The following is a 14,704-nucleotide window of genomic DNA, read 5'->3' on the forward strand; positions in this document are numbered from 1 at the left end:
CAGGAATGCGTGGCCAGGCGTACTTTAGCACGGTCTGACTGGCACTGCAGGGCCAGGAGGTCACTCCACACTTACTGGAGGTTTTATATTGCTCAATAAGGAACTGGCAGATTAGCCTGGTGTGCTGGTTTGGCTGGGGCAGTCAATTTTCTTCACAGTACCCAGCATGGGGCTGTGCTTTGGGATTTGTGCTGCTGATTTAGGAAACTGCATAGATAACACACTTTAGCTATTGCTGAGCAGCACAGTATTAGAAAATTTCCTGTTTCTCACAAACTTCAATGCATATTTCAACTTTAATTAATAGATAATACATACTTTAACCAATACATACCTTATAAAAGAAATCTTGAAGACACCCAAGCAGGCCATCCCTGTGTGCTGAAAGACAATGTAGCCTACCTGGACTTCAGCAAAGCCTGACACTGCCTCCAGTGACATACTCTGGAAAAGCTGGCAGCCCTTGTCTTGGAAAGGAGCACACTTTGCTGGGTTAAGAGCCAGCTGGATGGCTGGGCCCAGGACATGGTGCTGAACTGTGCTGCAGCCACCTGGCCACTAATGGTATCCCCAGGGATCAGTGGGGGACCCAATCCTGTTAATTATCTTTTTGGATTATCTGGATGAGGATACTGAATCTACCTCCAGCAAGTTCACAGACAACACCAAGGTGGGTCAATCTGCTGGAGGGTGGGAAGGTTTGGCAGAGGGGCCTGGACATGCTGGATCAATGGGGCAAGACCAGTGGCATGAGGTTCAACAAGACCAACGGCCGGGTCCTGCACTTGGCAGCAACAACCCCAGGGAGCAGGACAGGCTGGGGACAGAGTGGCTGGGAAGGGGCCCAGCAGAAAAGGACCTGGGAGAGCTGGTCAACAGTGCATGTCCCGCGAGGAGAGGCTGAGGGAGCAGGGGTTGTTTAGTCTGGAGAGCAGAAGGCTCAGCAGGGACCTTACTGCCATCTACAATCACCTGAAAGGAGGGTGCTGCCAGGTGGGGGTCAGCCTGTTCTCCTGGGTAACCAGTAACAGGACAAGAGGAGATAGACTTTAAGCTGCACCAGGGGAGATTTAGGTTGGACATTAAGGAATAATCTCTGCACAGAAAGGTGATTAGACATTGGAATGGGCTGTCCCTGGAGGTGTTTTAGGAAAGACTGGACATGGCACTGAGTGTCAGGGTGTAACTAACATGGTGATGTTCAAAGGCTGGACTTGATCTCAGAGATCTTGTCCAACCTATTTGATTCTGTGACATCACCCAACCAGTGAGGGTGCTGGGGGTGCACCAGAAATTGGGATGCAGCCAGGAATGCTGGGCCCAGCTAACCAGAGGGATATCCCACACCATACTTAGCAGATAAAGCTGGGGGAAAGAAGTAGGAAGTTGGAGATGTTCAGAGTGATGGTGCTCATATTCCCAAGTCAACATTACACATGATAGGGCCCAGCTTCCCTGGAGATGGTTGAACAACTGCCTACCAATGAGAAGTGAGAATGGATTCCTTGTTTTGCTTTGCTGGCACATACAACTTGTGGTTTACCCACTAAACTGTCCTTGTCTTAACCCACAACTTTTCTCACTTTTACTCCCACACTTGTCTCCCTCGTACCCATGGGGCAGAGTAAGCAAGAGGGTGCTTGGAGCTCAGTTAAGGTTGTCCTCCTAAATGTATCTCAATGAGCACTCTGAAATTCTACCACTTGTCAGCATTCCTGACAGCTCTCAGCAGAGAATTAAGTCAGTGTCTGCCCACTACCTCACAGACAAGAAATTCTTCCTGTTTTTCTTCATTCTTTATTCCTGTTTTAAGCTGAGTTAGGTTTTTTAACTTCCTCATTAGATACTTTGCTATAGCCTTAGCTCATTACAACCTCTTTTTTAAAACCAAAATTCCCCAAAGGACTTTTTGTAGAAGGGTTAACAACATACATACCAAGACAATCAGTACAATACACCATTTTTTTGAGTAGGAAACACCATAAACTTAATAAATATCTCAATTAAGGGAATTGACATTTTAGAGACTACAAAAAGATTTTCTTGTTACTCATTGCAGACCCTCTTTGGATTAAATTTTGTATCCAACCATACATAAAATTAAATGGTCTACTCTTTTAGAAACATTCTTCTTTTTCCATATTATTGCTTTAATCCCAAACATATTATATGTATTTCTGCTTCCTGGCTGTCAGTCATTTCTCTTTTTGCCCTGTATAGGAAGCCAAACCATCAAGAAGCAGCTGCAAACTCTTTTGTGCACATCCACCCAAAGGGAGTCACACATGGTAACATAGTAAGTTAACTTTCTCCCACAGACCCACAGGAGAGCTTCAGAGCTTGTTGCCCAGAGAGGCTGTAGGTGCTCCCTCCCTGGAAGTGTTCAAGAACAGGCTGGATGGGGGCCTGAGGAAGCTGATCAAGTGGGTGGTATCCCTGCCCATGACAGGGGGTTTGAACTAGATGGTTTTTAAGATCTTTTCCAACCCAAACCATTCCATATTCATTTACAAGAGCATTAGCTATGGCAGTGCCTATTTTCCATCAGCCTCACTTTCATGATAATTCCTTCCATTAATATTTCAAAAGCACTACAAAGACAGGCCAACAGAACCCAGCCCTACCCCTCAGTGCTCTACTTCAGGGTCATCCCAGGACATCAGCCAGAGGCTTTCAAGAACCTGCAAGAAATTCAGTATTTAGACAGTTTCAGGGATGTCCAGGCCATTTCTACCATAGCATCAGGCCACCAGAAGCAAGAGATTTTTAGCCTTCAGTAATCAGTCTGGAAGGCCACATATCTGTAGTAACGCACCTTCCAAACCTACCACACAGCCAGAGACCATTCTCTTCTTCCACAGCTGCAGCACAGCTTGGTTCAGTACATGCATGGGGCACTGCAGTGTAGAGAGGGACCCAAGTATATTGGCCACACTTCCTTTTGAAGAGAAAATTAATTACTAGGCTCATATGTAGGCAGCCCTCAAACACTACTTCCATAAATCTTTTATCCTACCAGTATGTTTCCAGGTTGATTAGGAGTAGAGGACAGAAAGAAGAGAACTAGAAGCTCTTCTAGAGGCCTAGCTTTTACAAAGCTGAAGTTGGTGCAAGACAGCAGCTAAACGCTCGTATTTATCATTGATCACTACTAGGTGAGGAGGGGGAAGGAAAGGTATCTTCAAATCACAACATTCACATTCCAAGAAACAGAGTCCAGGTCACACAAAAACACACTTGAGAGCTGGCAGGCTGTTTTGTAAGAAGTGACCTTCTGTGTCACATGTTTCCAAAGTGAGGAATGATTCTTGCACACATAACAAAAAACAAAGTTGTCTGAAATGCTTCAGGAAGCTCTGCGTATCAGATCCCCACTGCTGGTCTGCCCCTGCAGTTACTTGGCAAGTGCCTCTTATTTAAGGTTAAATCATCTTTTGGTGAAATGGAACTGAGGCACAGTAGATAACTATATGCTAGCTCCTGATTTGTAATGCTGAGTTTAACTTCAAACCACCACTCATCAACAATTTGAAAAATATTTAAACTTTGCTAAATGTGTAGAAATAAAGGCCATGGATCTTGCAAACTGAATTTAAAAGTCTACTGTTTTATTTTTTTAAAGAGAAACTCATATTAATAACATGGGACATAAAATTAGGCTCACTCATTATTATTTGTTTCAACATTTACAATGATTTATAGGCAGGTTCTCAACTAAGAACACAAGCAATGAATTCATGCATAATTAACCTTGAAGAAAATTATAACTGCTTCTATTACTTACCAGCTACCATCAGTTTCTATTCAGTTGAAATCTTCTTCATGGGGTGCTTCTAAATAATTGCTATTTGTCAAAAGCAGGAGGCAGTTCTGGTTATCCAGTGGGCTGCCTTCAGCAAGGATCAGAAGTGGGAGGCTGTGCCAGACAGTGCTGCTACCTGGGTTTTGTGGGAATGTATTTAAAACTTGTTCAAAACATTAAGATAATTTTATCACAGGACTCATGACTTGTGTTTTCACAATTTATGCTAACTAAGATAAACAAATGGCCTTTACATTTCCAGCACTACTTCTCCCTTTCAATTCTCCTTCCAGTTTCTCTGCCTATACACTTAAGAGCATACGTAATATCCACAGTTTAGGAGCATTAATCTGAGAATTAAAGAAACTGTAATCAGACAAGAGGCATGGTACATAATCTCATCTCATTATTGTTCTCCAACCTGGTACAAAGGGAGTAGTGCTAAAAATCATAAACCATTCAGTTCTGAACCTTCTAAACAAAATAAGCTCCCAAGAGCAATGTTACCACTGACCAGTGTTGGCCCATGCAACCCTCCTGCCAGGAGGGGAAGCTGCTTGCAGAAAGGGAACTGCTCACTGATTTGCTTGCTCTGCATCCTTCTCTTCCATAATTAGGGCAGTATCTCTAGGTCACAAAGTGTTCTGCCACTCAAAGAGAAGACAACTATTCCACTTCCACTGTGGTTCCAAGACTTGAAGCGAAAAAAGAAGTCAAACAGAACAACGTGACAAAACACTAGAACAGGAAGGGAGACAAGGGAAACAATACAAATGTCATACATACAGCTATCTGCTGCAAGAGGGAAAGCTCATGTCCTAAAGACAGTCTTACAGTGTAATGAAAATAAGAAGGAATCATACTGATAGGGGTTGGAGGAGCTGAGCAGTTTGAGACATTTTTAGTTTCACAAAATTGGAGATTTAGTTTTTTAAAAAGCAAAAGCCTGCATCAGGAAGGCAAAAAAATTAGAAATAAATTCACTCATTATACCAGTGGGGATTTTTTGTTTTGTTTAAAACACCCAAGTCTCACTTGCAGCAAACCACAAGATTTGATGATCCCTTTTATGAGGCTTGGAAGATGCTGACTCAACTACACACAACTTTTACTTTCATTTATTTTTGTACCTATAAGCCACTGCAGATTCTGGTAATTTCTCCCTTTTCTGAATGAATTAATCTTTTGAGAGCAAATGATAGGTGGAATATAAACAAAAAAAACCTCTAGAATATTAACAAGATCCTTATTTCTACCTTCGACAATTAAGAAAAGAACAACAGATGTACAGATTTATATGCCCAGATCACAGATCCCATGATGAAGAACAGATAATGATTTTTTGAGGCCTTTCATAACAAAAATCTCACATATTTAAATATATATGGTTGAGTATTATATATGACTAAAAAATCCTAAGTAGTCATCAGCTGCAGAATGTAAATAAAAAAAATTTCCTTTTATTTCAACTGCACTGAAGACCATTATTTTTAAACTAAGTATATAAAAGTGGTTGGATGGCCGGACAACACCTTTTCTCTGTACTTTGCAAGAATCTCCTGAAGTACAGAAGCAGTAGTTAGGAATATTAAATTATGTAACAGTATAGAAAATATGTAACTGTATCAAAAAGAAAGGCTGAGGGAACAGGAAGAAGTATCTACATCAAATGCTCACACAGGTCTTTAGGTTCTAAGCAGGGATCCTCCACAAATGGCTTCTTGATGGCCCATGCAAAGCCAACTTCCATTCTCACCTGCTTCCTAAGAGATGGGAAGATATACTAGAAAATTCACAAACACATCTGATATCTCCTTTTAAAAACCATGTTAATAAGCACTCTGCTAGATTTCCTTCTTTCCACACCCAGGTAGGTGTGGAAATCTTGTATGTTTATTGAGTTGGTTGCCCTAAAGGAAGCTATCCTGAATCTCCTGTGATGTAGGATAGCAAATTACTTATGTAAAGAATTCAAATTAAGAGCAAAAACCCACTCACTTCCTTTGACCACCTCTGCTCTCTGCAGCACACTTGCATAAGTTAAGTTTAATCACCAACCTGAAATCTCATTTCCTAGGCATATCTTCAGGTACTGAATTTGAAATTACAGTTAATCAAACACAGGAAAAGGAATTTATCACAGCTTTGATGCCTTCTGATCAACCCCCTGGATGTTGTACCCAGTGTTTCCCTGGAAGAAAGGAAATCATTCAGACTTGGAAGAGAAAATATTCTTTCTATTCCACAATTTTTAATGGCTCCAAACGTATCCACCACAGACTCAGCATTTTTCTAGATGGAGACCCAAACAAAGGTTATTTGTTTGGATATTTTGCAATAGCAAAATGTGACTCAGATGAGGGATTACTAAGTGTACCTTCAGTTCAGGCAGTAAAACACTGCCCCTTGGAAGCTCACATGGCCAGTGGCTTCAACACGAGACAGCAATTGCAGTGAAGCAAACAGTTCATGTAGATATAAATGTGATTGCAGTGTGAAGTAAAGAGACTCAAACCAGCCCAGAGAGTATCAGGAGAAACTCAGCCAAGGCACTGTGAGGCTGCTTGGGAGTTTCCCTGGTTCTGATATTTGTATCACCATAATGTGCACGTACTGAGGTGAAACTAGAAATGTACTCACCATACATGATCACTCAAGGTAGTAACTGTAAAACAACTAGCAGCCAGTTACCAACCCCACACTTGTATTTTAAGTATCCACTGTCCCCTTCCTTCCAGCTGAGAGCAACAGTTAATTGCATAGTCAACAGAAAGACACCACAACCCTGACTGCCTAAGTTCAGGCAGCTGGGCATACAATACTAATTTTAAATACCTATTTGTTCTCCATTACAGAATGTGACTGCACCCCAGTAAAAAACAAACAAACAAACAAAAAAAAAAAACCAAAAAAACACCATACCACGACAATTGAATCAATGTGTGTTATTTTGCATACATTCATCTCTACATTACAGTTTGCAAAGCATTCTGCTGTTCTGTGCCATACTATTTACTCAGCTAGACAGAGAACTACTGGGAAAAACATTTCCCATCCCATCCCTGTGTTCTTCCCCTCATGCTCAAACTGAAAGAGCTGTTGTTTCTTAGACAGCTCATCCATACATTTCACAAAGTCAAGCTGAAGAATGCAGCAGGGCATTAGTAATTTGTTTTCATGCCCAGAACACCTATGCCTTTGCATATACCCTCTAGGACACCAGTTTAACTGAAGTCAATAATCCAGTTCTTGGACACCCTTATTTTCTACAATCTCTCCTACCAGCTCCTGATTCACCAGGGAGATGAATTTCCATATATATGCAATTTTTGTGAGCAGCTTGGCCACTGCATTTACATTGTTTTACTAACCATTCCTCTCGTTCATGTCTCCCCTCCCTTACACATTTTCAGTATTGGCATAAAGCAGACAGTATTTAAACTAATCTTTCAGTTGTTGAGTCAATTTTGACAGACATCCGCAAAATACATCTCTTCCTTCAGTAACCAGGGAAGAAAAATGCAATGCCAGAGGCACAAACTCTTCATCAGGAAGATTCTCCATATTGCTCCAGCCTAGAATCTGTGACTTTAAAAGATGGCATATTTAGTCAATTCGAGAACTTGAACAAACTCAAGTCCTCTTGAAAGTTGCTCATGTTTGTCGACAATGCCTTGGCACAATCCTGGTCAGCTTCAGCCAAGCGCACACCTCCGGTCACTGAGACTGTTCAGGGAGAGTCCTACTCAAACTGCTGAGTACTTTCTCACTTGGGCTAGAACAGCTCAGTCACTTTGCACACTATTATTAAATACCACATGCAAAGTGGGGATTTAACGTGGGGGCTGGAACACAGAAGGTAGCACAGAGGTTCACACACAACATTTAGCTTAGCCTGCATCAAGTACTCACGAGGTGCCATAACCTCCCCATTAGCTTGCCTCTGCAAGACAGTACTAAAATTACACACTAGAAATTAAATTCTGCTTTCAATAAATTCAGTTAGCTATAGCTGAATAAACTGTGTTACTTTTGTCTTCTGCTTCTTTTTGATATGTATTTTTCATGATTCCCTCTGACAAGGTATTTCTGTATTTTCACTTAATTTCCATACAAAAGCACTTTCAGCTGCAGTGAATTTGTTACCTTTGACTTTACTTGTGTATCACTGTATTTTAAATTGCTGGACACAGAAAATAGAACTTCTTCCAGGACATTTCCCAGGCAGTTCTTCCATTATTTCTTCGTATTTTTAATCACCTCCCAAGTTATTCTGCTCTTTCCAGGAAACATTCATTGCAAAAAAACAAAAAAAGTAATCCAGTGCACTGTTTCACAATAACAAAACCATGTTTCCAGGGATGGTCTACAGCTTAAACTTTTATTCCTTCCTCTGAATCTGCTTCAGAGGCTTTAGATGCAGAACTCACTGACAGTGAACTCTCTTCAGGAATTTCTGTCCCTTTGAGCTTCCACTCTTATGGTTTCCTTTGTGAGATATGAAAATATACAGCTTATAACCATACACAGTAATCTCAAGGAAGCCATACACACCATGTGTGTATGAGGCACTGGTCCTCAGCCATCACTGTTTTACATACACCAATCATGAACTAATTGAGGACAACATAATATTCTGCAAAATAATTTTCCCAAGGGCAGAAAGGAAAGTGTTTTAAGAATTTATTTAAAAAATTAAAAATCAAAGACTCTTGCTGGTAACTGGCCCCCAAGCCATGATTCACCAGCAACAGACTTAAGGGATTTTATTCTCCATGATTTCCAACCTCTATGGTGTTTAGTTCTCACCTGTTGAGCACAGGTACACTCAGCAGCCTTCCTCACTAATGGTCCCCAATACACAAGACACTTTTTGAGGTGATATCCCCTATGTCCAACTAACCCACCCAACCATCTCATCTGCAGCTTCCTTTTCCCTGCTGTAATCCTCTACTTCCAAAAGTCAAAGCCAGAATAATACCAAACAGTGTAGCTACTATCAGTGTTCACGTGTGAGGAAATGTGCCATCTAAATCCTCCTCTTTGTTCTGTTTCAATATGATGAAGGACCACGTTTCTGCCCTACCTACTGACAATTTGCATACTGTTCGCCACATAGGGCAACGTTTGGTTCCAGCTTCCTGGGCTGATCTCACACTCTGAGAACCAAGCCACACCCCATCTCAGGTTTGCCTTAGAACTAAGCTGATTCACCGCCTTTACCAAGAAATGGCAAGTGCAGCTGCATCAGGGGAAGTTCAGACTGGACATTAGGGAAAGGTTCTTCACTGAGAGGGTGTGAACAGGCTCCCCACAGCAGCAAGCCTGCCAGAGTTCAAGGAGCTCCCTCTTGGTCACACGGTTTAATGGTTTAGTTTTTGGTAAACCTACAAGGAGCAGGGAACTGGACTTGGTCTTTAAGGGTCCCTTTCAGCTCAAGATATTCTTTGACTCAGTGTGCATAAGGAAGTGTTCATTAACACAGATAAATTGTGGAAAAAAAAAAAAAAAAAACAAAACCAAACCCACAAAACCCTCAAAGCCTAACTAAGCAAGGGGGGAACCTAATCCTTTTTACCGGGGGAATCTAACACATCTCACCAGCTAAACATTGACACCTTGTCCGAGAAAGCTGAGCCCAGGCAGCTGCCGGCACTGCAGCCTGTGAAACCCCAGCAGTGAGAGATCAGAAGCTGTGAGCAATCCACACGTGCTCACCAGCACTGATTAACATCAGACATCAGCAAACCAGTCACAAGAGATGTAAGCACTCATTAGGCAGATACACTGCAGCTGACCCAAGGCACAGAAGAGTCTTTTCTAGGCTATGTTTACCTCCTTTGTCCCTAAATATACTAGCTCTGACAAGTTAAATATATATATATATATATATATATATGCAGGTAAAAATAAATAGTTGGAAGATGTAAAAATATGAACCGAGTATTCACAGAATTTAAAAAAAAAATCAAGTCAGTCCTTGTTGACAGATAGTTCAAGATGAGAAGAAGGAAAAGAAGGAAAGTTTGCTTTCCTTGAAGTTAACCTTTATGTTTTATAATGCTGCATGAATATCTGCTAGCAAGTTCAAAACTCAGTCTCTTAAAATAGAATTAGAGGATCCTGATGTGAACTTTCTAAAATACTGGTCATTCATTTACCAGTTGACTGCTCTAATACTATGCCAGCAACACAGGGGACATGGCCACTAATAATTAAGAAACCTTGCTGCTGGCCTTAAGAAACCACTTCTCTGTCAGATGAACAAATGTCAACTTAAAGAGACTGAAATTTAACAAACAGAAAAAGTATTTCAAAAGTTTCAGACTGAAATTTAACAAACAGAAAAAGTATTTCAAAAGTTTACCTTTTGAAATATCAAGGCATCAGCAAACATGCCTGAACAACTAAAAACTCCTACAATATCATTAGCTGCAGCCACAACATGTTATTATTCCAGGTTTAATGGTGGAATAGGACCAAGACCCTCAAAACTTCAGGTTTTGTGCTGCCAGACATAAAAGATTACATGCTAGCTCTGAGCTACATGCCATCAGCACCCAGCAGGAAGTTTTGGATTACTCTGCAGCTGCTGTCAGCACTGCCTAGAAAATATATTTATATATACACATATGTATATACACACACAGAAATATATATATAGCTTTGACATCCTGAGTGTTCAACCCTCAATCCTTTTGTGTGAGGAGGAAGGTCTTACTGATGTTGTTGCTTACTTTCCTTGTGGCAGAAAAAAACTACTCCAAAAAACTAGTACAAAGCATGCACTTAAATGCTTTAAAGACTAGGCCTCTATCCAGCAAACTAGCTCTTTAAAATATGCCAAAAGTGTACAGTTACTTCTATTTGTACAGTTTATGCTTTTTTTTCAGTTCCTTTGAATTAACTGATCCAAAGAGAAAACAATAAATGTAATTTGTTGCATCAGAATATAAGAAGCAAATAATTCTGTGCACCAACCACAAATACAACAGAAGCCCTGCTAAGTCAGACACAAGACTGTCTATCCAAGCCTCTGACAATGGAAAAACAGCCAAAAGCAGATGGCTAGGAAAAGGAGAGCTTTGGAACATGGCAAGCATATGATACTTCTCCCAAGTATTCCCCCATCTGGGGCTTATATGTTTCCTTGACTTGAATGCAACTTCCAAATAACTCCTCTCTTAATCATCAAATTGGAAAACAGGAGATGTTGAACTATTTGCGATGAGCATTTACATAAAAAAACAATCAAGTCTGACAACTTCTGCACACCCATTCTACAGGGCTTGTGGATAAGAACATGAAAGATTTAGACTAGACTAAGCAGCTGATTTTTCCAAGATAAGGAGGGGTGTGAATTTACAGCTAAGACTCCTCCCTAGAATAACTGATTTACACTTCAAATCTAACTTGGTAGAACAGGTCAGGTGTGCACATTCATTTCATTAAAGATAACACAGAAATGCACATTTTAAGCACTGTGGTAAGCAAATTTAGTTCTTCCTAGGAAAATGAGATTTTTCTAAATTCAGAGCAGGAAGTAATGCAAAATCGACAGAGTGATTAGTGAAAATGACACACACTTTAAATACCTCAGAAAATCAGCAATTACACTTGTACTAGTATCCATGCATACTTAACTTTTGATCCATCACCACTACTGCAGATATTCTCATCGATCACTAAAGTCTAAGTGTGCACAAACACCACTTTGTATTACAAGAATGAAGCTTCATTGTATTGAAGCTTGCACTGTTACAGCCAAATGCCCACCCCATACCAGAAAAACAAATAACCATACAATCTGAGTTGCAAGTAAAACATAGGGGACTTCTGTGGAGATAAGCCCCAAAAACAATGCTCATAAGCAACAAAAATAAGCATACATTCACATACTAAATATAATATGAATGGAGAAAATTTAAAAAGAAGATGTATTCCAGTTTACCTTGTTTTATTATGTATTGAACTAGTACAGTAGCCATGCATACCCTAATTTTTCTAGGCCAAATCTTTCATATTTCTACATCATACCTTGTATAAAGTGCTGTTGAGGTATTAAGACAGACATCCTGAGCTGGCACTCAGTATTTAGGTAGGTGGCATGGGTGTAAACTTTGATCCACGCTCTTGTCATTGCTGTGCTAAAGAATTTCAACTCTTCCGGATGACTGATTGTTGCTGGATTTCTCTATAGCTGTACATATACATAACTAAAGAAAACAATGTATCAGTATTTGATAACCCTGTAACTGCTTCACAAGAATTCAGTAGTTAGCAACATCAGGTTAATAAACAGACAAAAAAAGCTAAATTTTAAACTCCTCCTTACTACACATTCCAAGCTTACTTGGTACCCACCTGGTAGAGATAAGACAGTGAGACCACAGAGTGATAAGAGGTGCAAACCAAGGTCTCCAGACACACTGAGCCCAGCAAAAGCATAAGAGCCACAAAAAATAAAAATAAACAAATAACACTGACTTTTGAATCCCCTTGTGACTTAACACCAGAGTGACAGTACCAACAAAGACCCTTACTTCTTCACCAGGACAGCAGAAAGCACATGTGTGCCCTGGGAGCTTCTATTAATTCCAAGAGTAATGAGAACTGTTAATAAACAAAAACCCACAGGACCCAACAGTCTAGCCCAAGTTTTGGTAACTTCCATCATTCTGCAGGAGCACAAATTAACTGGGAGATGGTGCAAGAGCCCTTGTGTGCCCCTGAAACACAAGAGAGAGGAGACAGCCAGGCTCAGTGCGACCTCCAGCAACAGAGAAGAATGAGGAAGATGTGTTATGCCACCCTGGTACAACACAGCAACACTTTTCAACTGTTGCTCTGCAAACAGAGCTTCAGCAACTCTGCTCCAGAAGTGCTGCTGAGCAGCAGGAACCTCTACTGCAGAGCTGTGCATTGGCAGGGGCCCTGCTCCAGGGTGCAGAGGGAATTGTGGCCACTGGGGAAGCGATTGCTGAGCTCTGAACACTTGCACTGTCCTGAGACAGATATCACCTGGCTGCTTCATCTGGCACATGGAGATTCCCCCTCTGGAGCTTTCCAGATTCCAAACACAACTGGAACCTGGTTCCTCAATTAACACTAAATAAAATACCACAATAAGAATAAATGACTGACAAAAAGGGCTCTAAAACCAGCAGACAAGCCTTGGAGGGACTTATTTTATTATGTATGATTTTAAAAAAATAGAAGAATGTCATGAAAATTTCTAGGGAACAATGTCACCAAGACAGATGGTTTTTCTGCTGAAATACTGAAATAAAGCCCACTGCTAATCACCCACAGGGGTCTGGCTTACTAGAAACAAGCAGCAACTACCCACAAGAGACTCCCCATAGTACAACACATAAACTCCAAAATTGAAGTAGATTTAAAAAAAAATACTGCAAATTACATAGAAAGTATATTTAAAACAGAGCTACTGGTAGAGAGCTTTCATGATAGTAACAGATTACCAAATGCAAGAAAAAGCTCTTAAACACCTCCTCCCCACACTTCCCAGAAGTGTTTCTGTATAACTTTTTGGCAGTTTCGTGTCTCCCCTTCCTCCTTCTCAATTCCTGACACAGGAAAAGCTATTTTGGACTAGATTGTGACATGAAGTGACACAGCAAATGAACTTCCCTCCAAAATTTCATCAAGAGGAAACTGGAATATTGCACGACACTGCAGCTCCTCAAGTTTCACAAGGACATATAACCTGCATTCTTCATGTTGCCACTAAATAGTTTTTAAAACTCCAGCTAAACAGGAAATCAACTACATAAAAAAAATGGAACAAGATTATATTTGCAAAGAACAATTTAAAGGCAAGAGCATCCATTGACTTAATTTTGCAGGACACTCTGGTCCTTTACGTGACAGAGGAGAGCTTCCTGACTTAATAATCAAGACCAAGACATTAAGACATTCATATGACTGAGACCACAAACCACTTGTCCGGTCCATGCTCTCCCACCTCCTCCACCCCAGGCCTCCAAACCACAGCCCACTCTCAGTCCTGCATCCCAGAGATGCTGCCTGGCTGTTCCTCTCGCTGCTATCCCAGACAGGAGCGGCCGGCAGCCCGTGCTCTTTGTGCACCAATTCCTTGCAGCTGCGGGGAAGGGGAACGCCACGTCTGAAGGGCTGGCAGGCAGCACGCGTTTGGAAGTCTGACACCAGCTGATATCAAACTCAACAGCACACAACGAGAAGGGGTGAACTCAGTGAGAAAGGGAAGGGAGAAGCTGCAACCTCTCTAATTCCTGACTGAACTTGCGCCCAGTAGCCATCTACTCGGGTAAAAGAAGGCAACCAGGCACCGCAATCTTCCCTGCACATCCACATTTCGCAAAGCTATTCCAAAAATACCAGAGATGAGCAGTTGTAAGACCCCTTATGGCCCGTCAAAATCGTGTCTCTTTTCGGACTCTGTCCTACCGCCAAACCGTATGATTCAGGCGGCTGACTTCACCGCAGAGCCGAAACAAGGCGATAAGCAGCGGGGCAGGGCTCCCGGCGCCGGCCGCCGCCTCCGGGGCAGCGCAGGGATCACGTCTCCATCTCCTGCCCCCGCTTCTCGGAAAGCGAAGCTGTCCCGAGCGACGGCACCCACCCCGCAGCTCGTACAGCAGGGCCGAGCCAAAACTAGGGAAAAGGAAGCCCTACGCATCCCAGGGCACGGGGGGTGCCGCGGGCAGCGCCGCTCTCCCCGGAGCCGGAGGGGAGCCCGCCAGCAGACACCCCGCGGGTCTGGGGGAGCGCCATGCCGGACCCCATGCCCTCCGTGCCGCTCCCGTGCCGGGGGTGCCTCACCTGCGGTGTCCCAGATGGAGATGTTGTACGGCCCCCACTGCTTCAGGTAGAAGGAGCCACCGACGGGGCTGACCGGCC

At 42.0% G+C, this 14,704-nt stretch overlaps 1 protein-coding gene across 1 annotated transcript in view; it reads right to left on the reverse strand.

Moving 5' to 3' along the window:
* The window catches only part of RAB20 (RAB20, member RAS oncogene family), a 28,029-nt gene extending 13,334 nt beyond the window's left edge, over window positions 1-14,695 (reverse strand). The window contains exon 1 of the mRNA XM_014306634.2: window positions 14,627-14,695. The gene's annotated coding sequence lies outside the window, so the exon portion shown is untranslated. The remainder of the gene's footprint in view (window positions 1-14,626) is intronic.
* Between the last annotated feature and the right edge of the window lie 9 nt (window positions 14,696-14,704).

The sequence above is a fragment of the Geospiza fortis genome, unplaced genomic scaffold (genome assembly GCF_000277835.1).
Source record: "Geospiza fortis unplaced genomic scaffold, GeoFor_1.0 scaffold192, whole genome shotgun sequence".
Lineage (NCBI taxonomy): Eukaryota > Metazoa > Chordata > Aves > Passeriformes > Thraupidae > Geospiza > Geospiza fortis.